Source organism: Mustela nivalis (assembly GCF_964662115.1).
Source record: "Mustela nivalis genome assembly, chromosome: 9".
NCBI lineage: Eukaryota > Metazoa > Chordata > Mammalia > Carnivora > Mustelidae > Mustela > Mustela nivalis.
In genome coordinates, this window is record NC_139028.1 from 44,776,274 (window position 1) to 44,796,251 (window position 19,978).

Sequence of the window (19,978 nt, forward strand, 5' to 3'; positions counted from 1 at the left end):
TCTCGCACGTGCCCTCTCTTAAATAAATTTAAAAAATGAAACAAAACAAAACAAACAACTTGCTGGGCTGGTCGCTCTCTAGACCTGTGATTGTACAGCTGTTGTCTAGGGATTATTTCCCTCTGCAACCATGGCTCTCTCATGCATGGGATCCCTAGATTTGTGTATCTATTTTTTTCTCTTTCTTGGTATACTTACATTTTTGGTGAAGTCTAGCCCCATTGACAAATGATATATGGGAGTGTCTTTATTTTACTCTCTACTAATGTGGAAGTTGGGCTGGGTAAATTGATTTTACCCATTGGTAAAATCATTGGAAATGATTTTTCCTCAGAATTTTAAGATCATTGTATCACTGTCTTTGGGCATCCCGTGTTACCCTAGAGAATTCTGCTGCCATTCTAGTCCTTGCCCCTGGTTCAGGCCTCTTTTTCTTTTTTCCTTTCTGGAAAGGTGGAGGATCATCTCTTTGTCCTCATTGTTCTCAAATTTCCTGAGGATACATCTCAATATGCATAAGTTTTTCATCTATTTTGCTGAACACTCAACAGATCATTTCAATCTAGAATTCATGTCCTTTGGTTTAGAGAACTTGCCTTGAATTATTTTATTGTAATTTCTTTTTTTTCTCTGTTCTTTCTGGAACTCCTGTTATTTGTATGGTAGAGTTTTGATTTGTCCTATAATATTCTGGCTTATTTTTCCTATTTTATGTCTATTTTGACACTGTTTTCTAGGAGAATTCCTCAATATTATTTTCTAAATTCTATTTTTCACTTCTATCACATTTTTAATTTCTCAAAGTTCTCTGAATATTTCTTTCTATAAAACATGTTGGCCTTATATCATGGGTACAATATCTTATGTCCCTGAAGATATTAATGATGCATTTCATTTCCAGCATTCTTTTCTCCTTGTACAACTGCTGCTTCTGCCAAATTACCTATTCCTATTTGTTTTGGTTTCAGTAGCTTTCTTCAATCTTCAGGAGCTCCTTGACAGTCTTGCCTTATGTAGCATGGGAAATATGAATCTGTGTATATGGTAGGGGTTATTAACTGGGGGTTTTGCTGATGGGTGATCTGCCATATATTCAGTTATGGAATCCCTGATGTCAGTATTATAAGTTCTTATCTCTTCAACTGCTCTGATTCTCCATGGAGTGAATCTTCTAGTCTCCCTGCTGGAGAGTGTCAGTCTGGTGTCAGTGCCCTGGGAAGTGAGTGGGAGAGGTCAACTCAGGATTCAACATGGGATGTTGATATTCATGAAATCGGGATGTAAATATTCATGAAATCCCCCTGTTCAGTATGGTGATCCTGCCCTCAGCTGTGCTTTGTACCTTCCGGTCTAGAGGACCTCTTTTTGGCTTCCTCCTAGAGAATTAATCCCAATCTTCCACTGGGGTGGGATTCCGTCATCTAGCTGCTCAGAATGGGGAAATTGGGGGTCTAACTGCTTTTTTTAATTTGTGGTGAAATACACATAAAATTTATCCATTTATAAGCATACAATTCAATGGCATTAAGTATACTCACAGTGCTATACGGCCATTACCACTCTCCATTTCTAGAACGTTTTCATTATCCCAAATAGAAAATCTGTACCCATTAAACAATAATTCCCCATTTCCCCCTCTCCTAATCCCTGATAATAACCTCTATTCTAGTTCCTGTCTCTATGAATTTGACTGCTTTAGGTTCCCCATATAAGTGGAATCATATGGTATTTTACGTTTTGTATCTGGCTTATTTCACTTAGCATAATTTTTAGGACTTATTTATTTATTTGAGAAAGAGAGAGAGAGTGGGGAAGGGGCAGAGGGAGAGAATCTTTCAAGCAGACTCCCCCCTGAGCACAAAGCTGAACATGGAGCTCGATCCGACAACCCATGAGATCATGACCTGAGCCAAAATCGAGAGCTGATGCCTAACAGATGGAGCCACCCAGGCACTCCATTTAGCACAATGTTTTTAAAGTTCAGCTATGTTATAGCATATAAGAACTGCATTCTTTTTTAAGGTTGAATAGTATTCCATTGTATGGATATACCAAATTTTCTTATTCATCTATTGATGGATGTTTGGGCTGTTTCCACCTTTGCCAGGTTCCAATAATGCCACAATGAGCACTGACATACAAGTTATCTATTTGTGTTTCTGCTTTCAATTCTTTTGAGTTCATATTTTAAAATGGAATTGCTGGATCATATGCCAATTCCATGTTTAACTTTTTAAGGAACCATCAAACTTTTTCAAGTGGTTACACCATTTTATATTCCCAACAGCAATGTACAAGGGTTCCAGTTTCTCTAAATTCCTACCAACACTGGTTACTTTCCTTTTTTAAAAAAAATTAATAATAATTGCCAGCTATCCTAGTTAGTGTGAAGTGGATGTCTCTTTGTGGTTCTGATTTGCATTTCTCCAATGACCAGTGATGTTGATCATCTTTCCATATGTTTATAAGACATCTGTATATCTTCTTTGAAGAGATATCTATTCAAGATATCTATTCAAGAATGCTTTTTGGGTTCTTTGTTGTTGTTGAGTTGTAGGAGTTCTTTATATATTTTGAATATTAATATCTTATCAGTTGTATGACTTGTAAATATTTTCTCCTATTCCATGGGCTGCCTTTTCATTTTATTGATAATGTCCTTTGATTTTAAAAAGGTTTAATTTTGACATAGTCTCATTTATCTGTTTTTTCATTTAATGCATACCTTTGGTATCACATCCAAGAAACCATTGCCAAATCCAACATTATGAAGATGCCCCCCATATACTAGCTTCTTCTTCTAAGAGTTTTATAGTTTTACTCTTAAATATAAGTCTTTGACCATTTTGAGTTTATTTTGAATTAACATTACAGTGTGATGTATGTATGAGTCCAACTTTATTCTTTTGCATGTGGATATTCAGTTTTCCCAGCACCATTTGTTGAAAAGACTATATTTTCCTCCATTGAATTGGGTTGACACCCCTGTTCAGCGAGAAGCCTGCTTCTCCATCTCCCACTTCCCCTGCTTGTGTTCTCTCTCTCTCTGTGTCTCTCTCTGTCAAATAAATCTTTTTTTAAAAAAGAAATATAATTGATTTCTTGTATATTGATTTTATATCCTGGAGTGTTGCTGAACTCATAAGTCTTATTGGTTTTTTCAGTGAATTCCTTATGATTTTCTATATATAAGAGCATATTGTCTGCATATAGCGATACTTTTAATTATTTTCCAATCTGGATGCCTTTTGTTTTATTTTCTTGCCTATTTGCCCTGGCTAGAACCTCCAGTACAATGTTTAATAGAAGCAGTGAGAACAAACTTATCTTAACTTGATCTTAGATGGAAACCATTCAGTCTTCCACCACTATGTATGATGTTAGTTTTGGGGTTTTATAGATGTCATTTATCAGGTTGAAAAAGTTCTCTTCTATTCCTAATCTGTTGAGTGTTTTTATCATGAAGGTTAGCAATAATTCTTTTTTTTTTAAATTATTTTAGTTGTTGCTTTAGTGTTTACAGTATGTGTCTTCAACTTTTCATGCACTACCTTCAAGAGATCTAGCTTAAAAAACATATAGTTTGAGAAACTTCCATTTCTCCCCTCTCAGCCATTATATAATTGTCGACATATATTTTACTTTTAGATGTCATAAATTCTGTAAAAGTTGTTAACATTGTTATTTAAATAGTCAATTATCTTTATTTTAAAATATTTTATTTACTTAATAATTGGAGAGAGACTATGAGTGGGGAGAGGAGCAGAGGGAGAGAAAGAGAGAGAGTCCTAAACAGACTCCCCACTGAGTGCAGAGCCTGTAGCAGGGCTCAATCGCAGAGCCTGAGATCGTGACCTGAGCAAATCAAGAGTCAGAAACTTAACCAAATAGTCAAGTTCTTTTTTAAATGTTTATTTTATAAATTTGTATTGTAACATTTACTTGTAAAACCAATCTATGAGACCATGTAGGGCATTTGGACAATCACAAGCATTTGTAATTTACCACCTTAACCATTTTTCAGTATCTTTACATTGCTATATAACAGATCTCTAGAACTTCTTCATTACACAAAACAGAAGGTCTACACCCATTAAATACCAACTTCCTATTTCTCTTTTCCCCCAGCCCCTGGCAAGAACTATTCTACTTTCTGTTTCTGTGAGTTTGAATACTTTAGATATCTTGTACGAATGGAGTCATATAGTATTGGTCTTTTTGTGACTGGCTCATTTCATTTAGCATAATGTCCTCAAGGTTCATCTCTATTGTAGCATGTGAAGGATTACCTTCTTTATAAAGACTTTGTAATATTATTTTAAAAAAATATTTATTTATTTGAGGAGGGGAGGTGCCGAGGGAGAGGGACAGAAATCTTGAAGTAGACTCCCTGTTGAGTGCAGAATCCGACACGGGGTCTATCCCAGCACCCTGAGATCATGAACCTGCAATCACGACCTGAGCTGAAATCAAAAAGTTGGACATTTACCCTCCTGAGCCACCCAGGTGCCCCAGGCTTAATAATATTCTATTTCATGTATATGCTACATTTTACTTTTTAATGTATATACTATATTCATCTGTTGATGGACATTTGGGTTTCTTCTACCTTTTTGCTATTGTGATTATTGATGTGATGAATGTGGATGAGCAACTATCTCTATATATTCTGGATATTAATTCCTTATCAGATACATGATTTGCAAATATTTTGTCCCATTCTATAGGTTTCCCTTCTACTTGAAACTCCTTCGGATTTCTATTATCTATCTTCCGTCTACTGATTTAAATTATTTATTTATCCCTCTACCAGTTGTTCCATTTCTGTTCCCCTTGATCATACTAAATGTCCCAAGCTTCTATTTTTTTTACTTCTTTTACTTTGTGGCCTATTTTCTTGACAAGATAATTCATATCTGGTCTCCAATTGCTTACCTAGTTCACTTTTTTATCTCATATATTCTGTTCCCACTCTCACCACCATTGAATTTAGTCTCTCTTTTTTTTTTTTAAAGATTTTATTTATTTATTTGACAGGCAGAGATCACAAGGAGGCAGAGAGGCAGGCAGAGAGAGAGAGAGAGGGAAGCAGGCTCCCTGCTGAGCAGAGAGCCCGATGCGGGACTCGATCCCAGGACCCTGAGATCATGACCTGAGCCGAAGGCAGTGGCTCAACCCACTGAGCCACCCAGGCGCCCTGAATTTAGTCTCTTAAAGGTCACCAAGTACCTCTCCAAATCAAGCCATGCTTTCTCATGTCTCTTGACCTCTCTAATAGCATTTGACAATGATTTATGCCCCCCCCTTTTTAAAAGATTTTATTTATTTATTTGACAGAGAGAGATCACAAGTAGGCAGAGAGGCAGGCAGAGAGAGAGGAAGGAAAGCAGGCTCCCGCTGAGCAGAGAGACCGATGCGGGGCTCGATCCCAGGAACCTGGGATCACGACCTGACCTGAAGGCAGAGGCTTTAACCCACTGAGCCACCCAGGTGCCCCTTATGCCTCATTTTTATTGAAAGTCTCCTCTTGGTTTCCCAAACTGTCCATTTTCCTGGTTTTCTGGCTACTTCTCTCTCGGGGTCATGTCCCCATTGCTGTTCACCATTCTTTTCAGAATTCCAACTTCATCAATGCAGACATTCCTTCAAGTTCTCTCTTTGCTCTTTTCTCTCTTTTTGCTATTTTGTTCAATTCCAACACTTTAATTATCACCTTAAAATGCAGGTCCTTTTAAATATCTCCAGATTCAATCTTTATCCTGACTCTAATCCTGCTTTTCTTTAAAAAAAAAAAAAGATTTTATTTATTATTTATTTGACAGAAAGAGAGAGAGATCACAAGTAGGCAGAGAGGCAGGCAGAGAGGGAGGGGGAAGCAGGCTCCCTGCTGAGCAGAGAGCCCGATGTGGGGCTCCATGCCAGGACCCTGGGATCATGACCTGGGCCAAAGGCAGAGGCTTAACCCACTGAACCATCCAGGTGCCCTGAATCCTGCATTTCTAACTGCTGGTTGAACATCACAGTCATAAAACTTTGGAGCAGTAAGAAGCGTAGAGATCATCTAGTTCAATAGTCTTACACTATTCCACAGGACCCAAGGGATTTCCTGCAAACAGAGCAGGTGCTCTGTCCCGTATCTCAGGCAGTTCCACTTCTTTCTGCATTGTTCTTTCACTTCATACATGTTTACTGAATGATTCCGTAACGTCTTGTAGACATTAAAAAAATAGAAGATATTATGAATAATTTGATGCTAGCAAATTTGACAACTTAGATGAAGGAGACAAATTATTTCCAAAACACAACTTGCCAAAACATGCCCAAGAAGAAATATAACCTTTATGTAGAAGTAATTATAGAAACAGAACAATTAAAGATCTTGATCTTAAATTAAAACCAGTCCTACAAAGAAAACATAAAGTCTCCCTATGGAATTCTTCCAAATTTTTAAGAAAGCTTTAACATCAATCCTATCCAACTCTTCCAGGAGTTAGAAAAAAAAATAACAAAATCTGAAAGAACATTATCCAAAAAAGCAAAAATATCAGTCAATCTACCTCATGGAGATTGATTCAAATACTAAATTATATATTAGCAAAGCCACCAACATGTTAACAAAAAAAGGTCAGCACATCATAATAAAGCGATTGTACTAGGAATGCAAAGCTAGTTTAACATTGGAAAATCAAGCAACATAATTTACTGCATTAAGAAAATAAAAGAAAGAAAAAAGAAATTACACTGTTATTTTCTGTCAACATGAGTCACATACAGAAAATTCAAATGAATGTATGGATATACCATTAAAATTAATAATTCTGTTAAGGTAATTGGACACACAGTCAATAAAGAGAAGTAAATTTAAAAAATAAATGTATATACAGCAACAAATCAATATGCTAAGCAAAATAAGTCAGTCAGAGAAAAAAAACAAATATGGTTTCACTCATATGTAGAATTTAAGAAACAAAACAGATGAATGTAGGGGAAGGGAAGGATAAATTAATAAATAAATAAATACCAAAAACAGAGAGGGAGGCAAGCTGTAAGAGACTCTTAAAAATACAGAACAAACTGAGACTTGCTGGAGCGGGGGGGGGGGGGGGGGGGGGGCGGGGGGGGATGGGCTCAATGGGAGATGGGCATTAAGGAGAGCACTGGTTAGATGAGCACTGGGTGTTATGTGTAAGTGAGCATCCACTAAATTCTACTCCTGAAACCAATACTATACTATGTATTAACTAATTTGAATTTAAAAATGAGTAAATAAATAAATTATATTCAAGAATTGTATGGGGGGTTGACTGAAATACATGGTGGGGATTAAAGAGTACACTTATCATGATGAGCACTGAGTAATATGTAGAGTTCTTGAATCACTATATTGTTATACCTGAAACTAACATAATAGTGTGTGTTAACTATAGTGGAATTAAAATTTTTTTAAAAACTTGATAAAAATAAAAAGACTTATAATACAATATTATAATCATGTTAATTCTCCTCAAACTGATCTATAATATAACTCTAATCTAAATCTCAATTGTGGGACACCTGGGTGGCTCAGTTGGTTAAGCAGCTGCCTTCGGCTCAGGTTATGATCCCAGTGTACTGGGATTGAGTCCCACATTGGGCTCCTTGCTCGGCAGGGAGCCTGCTTCTCCCTCTGCCTCTGCCTGCCATTCTGTCTGCCTATGCTCGCTCTCCCCCCCTCCCCGATAAATAAATAAAATCTTAAAATAAATAAATAAATAAATCTCAATTGTTTTAAAATAGAAACTTACAAAGACATTCTCATATTGAAGTGTAGGCGCAAAAGGCCTAGAGGGACAAAAACAACCTTGAAAAAGAAAAACAAAGTTGGAACATTTACACTAACAGGGAGCAAGGCTTACTTTCAAGCTATAGCATTAGAACTGTGGTCCTGAAGGACAGATAGATCAAATGAACAAAATAGAGTCTAGAAACATCTCCAATCATATATGGCCCCCAGATATATGACAAAATACATACAGCTATTTAAACAACAGCAACAACAACAAACAAGGTGACAGTAATAAAGATGGGGAGGAACGGAGCAACTGGAGCTCGAATTCCTTGCTGCTCAGAGTGTAAATTGGAATTCTTTGGGAGAGAGTTCGGAAAATTGAACTCTTTGGAAAAGAGCTTCGGTACTTTTTATTAAAGCTGAAGATAAGTATACCCCATTGCCTGGCAGTCCTAATTCTGGGATACAACTATACAAAAGCGTATACTGTGTACACCCAAACCATATCCTAGAATGTTTATGCCAGCCCCATTCATAAAAGCTCCAAACCGGAAACAGCTCAAAGACACTTCAAAAGACAACAGTAAATACAATATTGTGTGTTCATATAAATACTCCACAGTAGTGAAAAGGGGCAAACCCTTGCTACATACAAAAATGTGAATGAATCTCACAGATGTAAGGTTGAGTGCATGAAGCAAACACAAAAATATATACAATAAATAATTCTATTTCCATAGGCAAAATGAAATGACGGTGATGGAAGTTAGGGTGGTGGTTACCTTTGGAGGAGCTCTGCAAGGGAGCACAAAGTGGACTTTGAGGGTGTTGGTGACGTGGGTTTGTTCACGTTGTAGCATTCACCAAGATTTCTGAACTTTCCTCTATTTTCTATCCTGCTACAGAACTATACAAAAAGGAAGCATATTTTAGGAAAAAAATTAGTCTGGAAATATTTTTATTCTTAAAGGAACAATGTAGTGCACTTTGATCACATAATAACAAAGTATGCAATTATTGGTTTCTTTTCTTTTTTTGTTTCCAAATATAAAAAACCTTGGGGATAACTGTCAGTTGTAGTGACCATATTAATTTAGCTGGTTTATTTCTGTCTTCCTCCTAAACGGCTTTTAATTTCATATTTCTTCTTATTATATGTGTGTTTTCAATTATGTGCCGCCTCAGATCTTCTCAGGAATCAATTTCTGATGAAAATGTATGATACATACCATTTTACCTAGGAATTATGGTTACCATTTTGCTTTACTTTCTTTAACTCCAAAAAACTAAAAATGAGCAACCAAACCAGGATGCTTCCACTTTTTTCAATTAAATGTAAAAGACCAAGATGTCCACTAGATGGAGGCAAATCCCAAGGCTAAATTTTTCTTGTAAAAAGTTAAATATATTTAACATAAAAACATGCAGTCTATAGTAAAGAAACAAAAACTTAATATATTACCAGAGTTAATATATTGATTTTTATTACTTAATGGTATATTAGTAAAAACTAGATGGATTAAGTTTCACATTCTGTGTTTAATTTCACAGACTTTAAATATATCTCCAGAAGTCACCTCAGTCTGTCCTCTGCTTGGAACAAGGCAATTGAATAAAGCAATAGGGGGCTATTGCTTACTGGGTTAACTCAGTGGTTTACTCATCTGCCTTTGCCTCAGGTCATGATCCCAGGGTCCTTGGATTGAGTCCTGCATTGGGCTCCTTGCTGTCTAGGGAGCCTGCTTCTCCCTCTGCCTGCCACTCGCCCTGCTTGGGTACTCTCTTGCTCTCTCTCTCTGACAAATAAATAAGATCTTTTATAAAAAAAATGAACAGAACAGGGGCGCCTGGGTGGCTCAGTGGGTTAAGCCACTGCCTTCGGCTCAGGTCATGATCTCAGGGTCCTGGGATCGAGTCCCGCATCGGGCTCTCTGATCAGAAGGGAGCCTGCTTCCTCCTCTCTCTCTGCCTGCCTCTCTGCCTACTTGTAATCTCTGTCAAATAAATAAATAAAATCTTTAAAAAAAAAATGAACAGAACAATGGATGTTTCATGCCATTGTTTTTTTCTTCAGAGAAGCGTATGCTTTAACCATTTTGGTTTCCTATTCTAGATTCTAACAGTCCTCATCTAAATTTTTTAAAAACCCAGTATAGTCCTTCTTTTAACAACTAAGCCATCTTTTCAAATTTGTTGAGTGCTTTCAAATGGACTAATTTTTTTAGAGAAATTATTTTGTTTCCTACTCTCATTTAATGGAGAAAATATTCCTTCCTGTTATAAAGGGCTTTTTGTTTGGGATTGCAAAATTCCAGTGAATTGGTGAAATCTTCTTCTTCTATTTCTTTTGTTGTCTTTGTTGGTGCTGGTGTTAATAACTCACAGGACTCTGCAGTGCCCAGAAAGTTATACCCTCTATTAGAATTCAGCGAAGAGAGACTCATATGCCCCTGATTGCTATGGAAAATAACACAGTGATGAAACTAGTCATCCCTGGCTACCCTACTTTAAAAAATTAACTTACTGAAGTATAACTTCTGTACAAAAACCTGCAACCCATTTAAGAATACAACTCAATGACTCAGGCAGTGGTATACAGCTGCAAAACTACCACTACAAACAGGATATAGAACATTTCCATCTCTTTCAAAAGATTCTTCCTGCCCTTTTGCAACCCAACTTCTGTCCCTGTTGCCAGGCAACCACTGCCCTGCTGTCTATAAATGAGTTAATTTTCCCCTTAAATGGATATTCAGTTGGAACACAGTACTGTGTCTTTAAGAGAATTCCTACTGCAATCCTTGGCACCTTTGTCAAAAATTAATTGACCATTTCTATCTGGATCAGTTCCTAGAGTCTCTTTTTTCCTATCGATCTACATGTTTATCCAATACCACACTGTCATTACACTGCCATTTCATAGTTAGTTTTGAAATCAGGTTGTATAAATCCGCCAGCTTTGTTGTTCTTTTTAAAAATTGCTTTGGCTCTTATGACCTAGGAATTGCTGATTATTTTATGCCATAAAATGCAATCTGCTCCTAATAAGGGTAATTTTCATGTCTCCAAACACTACTGTAAATAAATAATTTGAAAGAAAATGGGATTTTTGTTGTAATTATTTGATAGACTAATTGGTGGTACATGGATATTAAGATTCAGGGACACCGCAGATGAAAAGCTGTATTTGAATGTGAGCTTTCTGAAATGTAGTTCAGTGGGTAGGGTGACAATGGGTCATCTTCTTAACCTCTGTAAGCCCTAACAGAGACTTGTATGATGACATCTCAAAAGGTTTTCATGGGGCTCACATGAGAAAATGTTAGCGAGCGCCCACAGAAGAGATGGCACACAGGGATCCCTCAGTTGTTATTAATATTATCATAGTGGTCTGGTGTCAGGTGTTGGCTTTTCTCATCCCCTCTAGGAGTAAAAAGCCTGTGTATTAACCTAAGAGCATTTTATCTAGCAATACAATGAAAAATTTACAGTTGCAATGGTGCAACCTATTAAAAACTCAGGATTTGATTATTATACCCATTAATACCCAGAAGTTAGAATTTCCCTAAAAACAACCTCATCTGGACTAAGGGGTAAGTTTTCTAGAAGCCAAAGCTGGGAGAAGTAAGTAGGCTGTTCTTAAGAATGATACTCGGCATTGAAGAATTTTCTTTTTCTTGTTGTATGTTTTATCTTAATTTTTTAATGTGTTCGAAGAATCTCATTAATATACTAAAAATTCAAAATAGAATCAATGATGATCTAATTTTTGAATGTATACTGGTGTGGAGCTCCATCCCAGGATTTCATGACCTGAGCCAAAGGCAGACATTTAACTGAGACACCCAGGTGCCCCTTGTTTTTTGATTCCTAAAAATTATCTGTTTGAAAACAATTATCTGTCTGAAAACAACTCCAGTGACTGCTTAGGAGACAGTACTACTTATCAACTCAAATTAACTCTCCAGTGAAGTTTGCCTAATTTTTAAAGACTGTACATCTAGTAGAGATAAAAAGCTTAACATATTGTTATGCCCCAATAACGGGTCCGTGATTAAAGGAGCGAGACTAATATAAAGCAAAGGTCAGGGTGCCTGCGTGGCTCAGTAGGTTAAGCTACTGCCTTGGGCTCAGATCATGATCTCAGGGTCCTGGGATCAAGTCCCGCATCCAGCTCTCTGCTCAGCAGCGAGCCTGCTTCTTTCTTTCTCTCTCTCTTTTTTTTAAAGATTTTATTTGCCAGAGATAGAGAAAGCAAGTATACACAAGTAGGTAGAGAGGCAGGCAAAGGCAGCGAGAGAAGCAGGTTCCCTGCCAAGCAAGGAGCCCCATGCGGGACTCGATCCCATGACCCAAGCCGAAGGCAGCGGCAGCGGCTTAACCTGAAAGACCCTAGAGGACCCGCACCCAAGGACGCATTCACAGACCACTGGATGCAATAAGCAAGAGGATTTTATTCGGGCATGCTCGGACTCCCAGGGACACTTGACCACGAAATCCGCGAGGGATGGGTCAGTGTCTGAGAGCCCCGATCTGTTTTGGGAGTCCCATAATATAGAATTTTACAGTCCATTACATCAGAGCCCTCACTTTTCTAGCCAGTAATTTCAAAGCATTATAGTAAGGCCTACACATAGGTAGCCAATCCTTTAAAACCAACCATACATTCTGGCCAGTCACCGTTCAGGTAGTGTACAGTAGAGGGTACGTGTTGAATTGCACGTTTCTAACCTTTATCTGTATACGTGCTGAACCGTACGTCTCCGGCCTTGGTACGGGAGACAACCCTTATCAATTTTACTTAGTAGTAGGGGAAATTCTTAACAGGGGAAGGGTATAACTTTATTTGATTACACAGCGAACGAGGGTTTAAGCAATTTTTCATTTCTTAGCAAAGCATTAGAAGCATTATTATACAGAAGCCAGAAACAGCTGGGTTAAACACAGATTTTTGCTATTCATTATCCTGTTATGCTGCTTGCTGACTCCCTTATCTATGGTCAGCTGGCCACAGTTTCTTAGTTAGCATAAGCTGGTTATAAAAAGAATGTTAAAACTTATAGGCTATACTCTAGTTCTGACCTGGGGTCCTTCAAACCCACTGAGCCACCCAGGCGTCCCTCTCTCTCTTTGCCCGCCTCTCTACTTGTGATCTTGGTCAAATAAATAAATAAAATCTTAAAAAAAAAAAATAAAGCAAAGGTCAAGCAAAGCTTTACTTTGCACCAAGCATCAAGAATCTAACTGAACGTTCGGGGAGGCACCTCTTACAAGAGAGGGCGACCCTTCTGTTTCACAGACTAGCTTTTAAGGGCAAAGGCCATGCGGTCAGGCTGGCCATGCACAGGTGACCAATGAGATTGTAACACACACAGGAAACTCCACAGTGATCCTAGGTGACCAATTGAGTTACAATTTACCCTAGTAGACATTTGAACCAGCCTATTGCACCTTGATTAGGATTGGTGCCAAAAGGGTTCCCAAAGGGCGGGGGTCCCTGCTCCTTGGTAGCTAGGGAGACCGTATGCAACCCCCCACTGATCGGATGTCTCCACCTGGCCTGACCCACCCTTGTATCTGGGCTTGGTTACCAGAAACTGGTTTCCGGGACTTTTTTTTTTTTTTTTTTAAAGTAAATCCCGTGGGGGAAGGGGAGCAGGGACAGTTTAACTTTAATGAAAGCCTCTTGCTAAGTAAGTCCTTACATTCCCCCCATTTCTTGGAGACTAGTCAAATCTTTGACTTTTTAGCTAGTTCTATACCCTCCTTTTATTAGAGACAGTGAGTTAAGCCCCCCCTTTTATTCGCAATTGTTTATATCCTCCCCTCCCCCATATATTAACAACAGGGGCAACAAGGAATTTAATGAACTTATTGTTTTTTGAGTCTTAGTTTTAGTCCATGATCGATGGGGCCCATCGGCAGCGGCATCCACCTCTGGGGGGAGTTCTTGTCCTCAGCTCGTTTGACATGACCCACGTGAATCCAGGCCCTGATGCCTTCTACTTTTATTGCCGTGGGGTTGGTCAGGAGGACAGTAAATGGTCCCTTCCAGGGAGGCTCCAGGTTTCCCACTTGGTGACGAAGTATCCAAACCAAGTCGGGTTGGTAGGCATGCGGCTCCACCTCCGTCTCCGTCCCAGTGTGTGCCGTCCGGATCCCTGCATGGGCTCTTTTTAAGACAGACTGTAATGCCTGGAGTGACCAGAGTACAGACTGGTCAGTCATTTCTGCTATAGCAACCTCTTGTAATCAGGGGCAGCGGGTGGAGGGGGCCTCCCGAACATGGTTTCAAATGGGGTCACCTTATTTAAGTAGGGTGTACATCACGCCCTGAGGAGGGCAAAGGGAAGGAGATCTACCCACCCACCGCCAGTCTCCAGAATTAACTTTGTCAAGGTCTCTTTAAGAGTCCGGTTCATTCTCTACTTGCCTGGAGCTCCAAGGCCAGTAGGCACAAGGTAGTTTCCAATTGGTGCCCACGGCCTTGGCCAATGCCTGTGAGACTGAACTCACAGATGCAGGGCCGTTGTCTGACCCGATCTCGAGAGGCAGCCCAAACCTAGGAATTATTTCTTCCAGTAGCTTTTTGGCTACCACTCCTGCCATCTCATGTTTGGCGGAAAAAGCTTCCACCCAGCCTGAAAAGGTTATCTACAAAAACTAACATATACTTGTGCCCATATCTTCCCGGTTTCATCTCTGTAAAATCTATTTCCCAATAAATTCCTGGTTCTTTACCTCTTTCTCTTTTCCCTCTTCCCATTCTAGTTCCTCCCACATTGACTGCCTGGCATTGAGCACATCTGTCAACCACATCCTGAGCCATACGCCCTAATTAAGAAACCTGGAACCGATTGCCCATAAGCTCCTTAAGCTTGCGTGTCCCCAGATGAGTGCCCTGATGTATTTGGCTTACTAATTTCCTTCTTAGTCTTCAAGAAGAATTAACTTTCCTGTTCTAGTCTTAGTTCAATCCTCTTCATAGTCTAATTTAGTCCACTTCTGTAAATATTTTAAATCTTCCTCTGAATAGTTTGGTTTTTCTGGTAGGGCCGGAGCTGGGAGTGTAACCAGCTCTTGTGCTATTCCTCGAGCTGCTTGCTTTATGGCCCGATCTGCTAATTGGTTTCCTTTTGAAATCAGATCAGTCCCCTTTTGGGCAATGCATAAGGGCCACGTCTCTTGGGTCCTAAATAGCCTGGAGAAGAGCCAATACCTCTCCTCTATTTCTAATTTCTTTTTCTTCTGCTGTTAACAGACCCCTTTCTTTATAAATAGCTCCATGTATATGGAAAGTAGCAGAGGCGTAGTACCAGCTGTCCATATAGATGTTGGTGGTTTTACCCTTGACCATCTGCAGTGCCTTGGTGAGTGCAATCATCTCTGCTTTCTGTGCTGTGGTTCCATCTGGCAAGGTTGTTGCCCAGAGTTCCTGCTCAGGGGAAACCACCGCAGCTCCCACGTACCTCTTTCCATCAACCATGTAACTACTCCCATCCGTGAACAGTCATCTCTGCACTGGGAAGGACAATGTCTCTGAGGTCCAGCCTTATTCATTCCTGTGACTTGTGTTAGGACCTCCCTGCAGTCGTGTGGGTGGACAGCCAGCTCCTCTGGCAGCAGCGTGGCTGGATTTAGCACTGCCGGGAGCCGGAGGGTCACTTTTGGTTTGTTGAGGAGGAGGGCCTGATATCCTGTCACTCGGGCATTTGTTATTCAGCAGTCTGCTAGGGTCCGGAGAAGGCCGTTGATAGCGTGGTGGTCAGGATGAGATTTTGACCCAGAGTCAATTTACTTGCATCCTTGACCAGGAGGGCTGTGGCAGCAATTATGCGGAGGCAAGGGGGGAAGCCGGCCGCTATTGGATCTTGCTAAGATAGGCTACTGGCCTTTTCCAGGGCCCTAGAGTCTGAGTCAAACTCCTTTGGCCACCCCTGCCTTTTCATCCACATACAAGGGGAAGGGCTTGGTAACATCTGGGATAGCCAGTGCTGGGGCACTCAGTAAGTCTGTTTGTAATTCCTGAAATGCTCTTTCTGCCTCAGCTGTCCATTCTATCATGGTGAGCCCTCCCTTAGTCAGTTCGTAGAGAAGTCGGTCAATCTCCGCAAACTGCGGTATCTACAGTCTACAGTAGCCCACCATCCCAAGAAACTCCCTCACTTGTTGGGGCATGGTGGGGGGGGGGTATCGGGTGATCACCTGTTTCCTGGACTCAGCGAACACACTCCCTCGTGGAGATCAAAGCCTAAGTAAGTGGCACGGCTCTGACAGAGCTGTGCTTTCTTGGATGACACCCAGTACCCTTTTTCCTGCAGAGTTCGTAAGAGAGCTCTTGTCCCCTGCAAGCATGACTCCTAGTCCTCAGTGGCTATCACCAAATCATCAATGTACTGTAAAAGAGTGACTCCCGGATTGGAGGTTCTGTACTCATGCAAATCCTGATGTAGGGCCTCATTGCAGATGATGGGTGAGTTCTTGAATCCTTGGGGAAGTCTTGTCCAGGTGAGCTGGCCTTGGAATCCCTCCTGTGGGTTGGACCACTCAAAAGCAAAAAGAGGCTGAGATTCCCTCGCTAAAGGTATGCTGAAAAATGCGTCCTTGAGATCTAAAACGGTATAGACCGTTCTTCTGGGGCCCAGAAGAGAGTAGGGTATAGGGGTTAGGTCCTGTAGGTTGGATATCTTCAACCCGTTTATTAACTTCCCGCAAGTCCTGAACGGGTCGGTATTCCCCAGTCTCGTCCTTTTTGAGGGGCAGCAAAGGAGTGTTCCATGGAGACTTGCAAGGAACTAGGATCCCGCCTCCCCGGAGGCGGTTAATGTGCTTCCTGATCCCTTCCTTTGTTTCCCAGGGGAGGGAGTACTGCCGGACGGGAACTGCCACGGCCATCGCTTTTAACTGTTCCACCACTGGAGGCCGCTCCTTGGCTAAGCCAGGGGGTTCCCTTCTGCCCAGACTTCGGGAAACTCAGCCTGTAGAGTTTGGAGAAGGCTCCCCCACCCCCTTCCTCCTCTGGTTTCGAGACAGGCTCATAAAGGAGGTATTCATCTACTGCTGCCATGAACATCTGCACCGTGGGATGTCCCAAGGTTACGGTCAGATCTCCTTCGGAGAACTGAACGCCAGCTCGTAATTTGTGGAGGAGATTCCTTCCCATTAAGTTATAAGAGGCATTAGGAAGGAACAAGAATCGATGTTTGACTACTCCTGAGGCCAAATTTAAAGTCCTTTCTGTTGTCCATTTATGTTTTTCCATGCCGTTTGCCCCTTGCACCCAGACTTCCTCTCCAGATAGTTTCCCCATGGGTTTAAGTAAAATTGGGCTCCCATGTCCACAAAAAAATAAAAAAATAAAAAAAAAATAAATTGATTTTCCCTCCACTTCAATTTTTACCCTAGGTTCGGGGAGGGGCTCCGAACCACGGCCCCTTCAGTCTCTAGTGGCCAGCATTGCTGTCTTCTTTTTGGGGCACTCCCTGGCCCAATGTCCTTTTTCTTTACAGTAAGCGCACTGATCTGAATCTAAGTCTTCCTGCCTGCTTTCTCTGTGCTTAGACTTTTCCCTCCATTGGCTATCCCCTACCTGCCTTCTCCCTTTCCATTGACCTTCTCTCCCCCCACCCCCCCGTTTCTTCCCCGATTCATGCAGTGCCCAAACCTTACCCAGCTTTTTTGTCTGCCTTTCCTCTTCCTGTGCATCCCTGTTGCTAAACACCTTTTCTGCTATTCCCACTAACTCAGTCAGATTCTTTCCTTCAAATCCCTCAATTTTCTGAAGTTTCCTCCTTATATCTGGGGCTGACTGACTAGCAAAAGCAAGATTCACTGCCCTCTGATTTTCGGGCGCCTCAGGGTCAATTGGGCTATACATTTTATAGGCTTCAATAAGCCTTTCTAGGAAAGCTCCCGGAGACTCATTCTTACCTTGAGTCACCGCACTAATTTTAGATAAATGTATGGGTCTCCTTGCAGCTGCACGGAGGCCTCCCAGCAGAGCCTGGTGGTAGAAGCGTAGGCTCTCCTTACCTTCATTGGAGTTTGGATCCCAGTCGGGGGGTTCCCTTGGGCAGTAGTCCTCCATTCGCCGGGGATCAAGGTCCCTGCCAAGTCTCTCATTTATCATCTTACGGGTTTCTCGCACAATGCGATCCCTCTCTTCCGCGCTAAAGAGGCCCTAAGGAGTTGTTGAATATCCATCCAGGTGGGCTGGTGAGTAAGAAAGGCAGTCTCCAAAAGACTGATTAAATCCTGAGGGCGGACAGAAAAGGATTTATGTTGGGCCTTCCAGTTATAGATGTTAGAAGAGGAGAAAGGGATATAGGTTAGGTGGGGGCACCCTCTTCCGACCGGTGGAGCTACCTCATGGAGAGGCAGCATGGGAGCCGCCGATGGAGCCGGTGAGGTGAAGGGAATTAAAGGGGGATAGAGGAAAGGGGGAGATTCAGGGCAGTCTTCCTGCTTGGTGGTCCCAAAGGTGGACCCTGACCGCATATGAGGTGGGCTGGTAAGGGCGTCCTGGGATGGAAAGTCAGGTTTAGGGGTCAGATAAAAGGGGGGAAATTCCACATTCTCCACATCCGACGGAGGTAGGATGGTCTTCTTCCCGGATTCCCCCTCCTCTTTTTGTTCCGGTTTTGGTGATCCAACCTGCCTTAGGGGGAGAGAGATGGTTTCGTTATTGGGGAGAAGGTGAGACTTGAGCCATGACGGTGGCTCTTCTCCCAGATATCGCCAGGCCACGATGTACAGTTTTTGGTCTTGATGGAGATTGAAGACCTTGCTCTGAGTAGAGTAGATTTGAGCCAAGACAAACGTTCCTTCCGGCGGCCACCGTGTGGAGGAAGCGGGCCACTCTAATTGGCAGAGTGTTTTTCGTTTTCCCGGATAAACCTTGTCACCTGACTGGATGGCTTTACTTTGAAAATCCTTAAAATGCTGAAGAACAAGACTTAAGGGTGTCATAGGTCCCTTACTCCCCACTTGCCTCATTTCTCCAAACATAATTAAGAACACAACAGACAACAAAAAGACAAGACAGATACAACTGCAGGCCCAGCAGTCCTCACCCAGATCTTGCTGCTGGTGGGAATTTTCTCCATCCCCAGCAAACAGAATGAACAACAGAACAGACAACGAAAAGACAAAACAAAGACAACCGCAGGCCCAGCTTTTCAGAACCTGAGGAGACCTCCTAGGGGGACTCGAACCCCCTGACTGTCTAGGGGGACTCGAATCCCCTGACCATCTACCAGTGGAGGGAAGGGGCGTCCCGGCATGCTCTCCAGCCCTGGGGAGCATGGCCGCGTCCAGCTTCACACCCCGGTGGGCTATACCTGGAGCTCCACCCAGACAGACAGACAAATCTCACAGAGCACCTGGGTATCGGCAGATCCCACAGAGTAAAATCTGTGAGATCTTACCTCGAGGCTTTTCCCAGAAATTCTGATGCTGGCTCAGTTCTCCCGGGCAAAGCCCCCAAATGTTATGCCCCAATAATGGGTGTGTGATTAAAGGAACAAGACTGATATAAAGTGAAGGTCAAGCAAAGCTTTATTTCGCGCCAGGAATCAAGAATCTAACCGAACGTTCGGGGCCGCACCTCTTACAAGAGAGGGCAGCCCTTCTCTGTTTCACAGACTAGCTTTTAAGAGCAAAGGCCAGGCGGTCAGGCCTGGCCTCGCACAGGTGGCCAATGAGATTGTAACACACACAGGAAACTCCACAGTGATGCTAGGTGACCAATTGAGTTACAATTTACCCTAGTAGACATTTGAACCAGCCTATTACACCTTGATTGAGATTGGTGCAAAAAAGGATCCCAAAGGGCGGGGCCCAAACTCCTTGGTAACCAGGGAGACAGTATGCATTCTCCCCACCCCCCAACTGATCAGTGTCTCCACCTGACCCACCTTTGTGTCTGGGCTTTGTTACCTGAAGCTGGTTCCCGGGGCTTGTCCCCAAGTAAATCCCCTGGGGGAAGGGGAGCAGGGAGAGTTTAATTTTAATGAAAGCCTCTTGCTAAGTAAGTCCTTACAATATGAGATAAAGAAAAAAAAAAAAAACAAATTGGGTAGCAGTTTGCTTTTAGAATTTATTATTTCATTAAGCAGATTTTCTAGCCTATAAAGCCTGCTTCTCTGAGATCCACTGGCAAATGTGACCATGTCATTAAATTAATAATGATGGTTATTAGACGTACCTGAG

At 41.6% G+C, this 19,978-nt stretch overlaps 1 long non-coding RNA gene across 1 annotated transcript; it reads right to left on the reverse strand.

The window, feature by feature from the left end:
• Positions 1–13,629: 13,629 nt before the first annotated feature.
• On the reverse strand, positions 13,630–15,170 carry LOC309841204. The gene is made up of 2 exons (XR_014299051.1): positions 15,085–15,170; positions 13,630–13,963 (listed from the first exon to the last, which is right to left on the reverse strand). It is a non-coding gene; the product is annotated as an uncharacterized lncRNA (long non-coding RNA).
• Between the last annotated feature and the right edge of the window lie 4,808 nt (positions 15,171–19,978).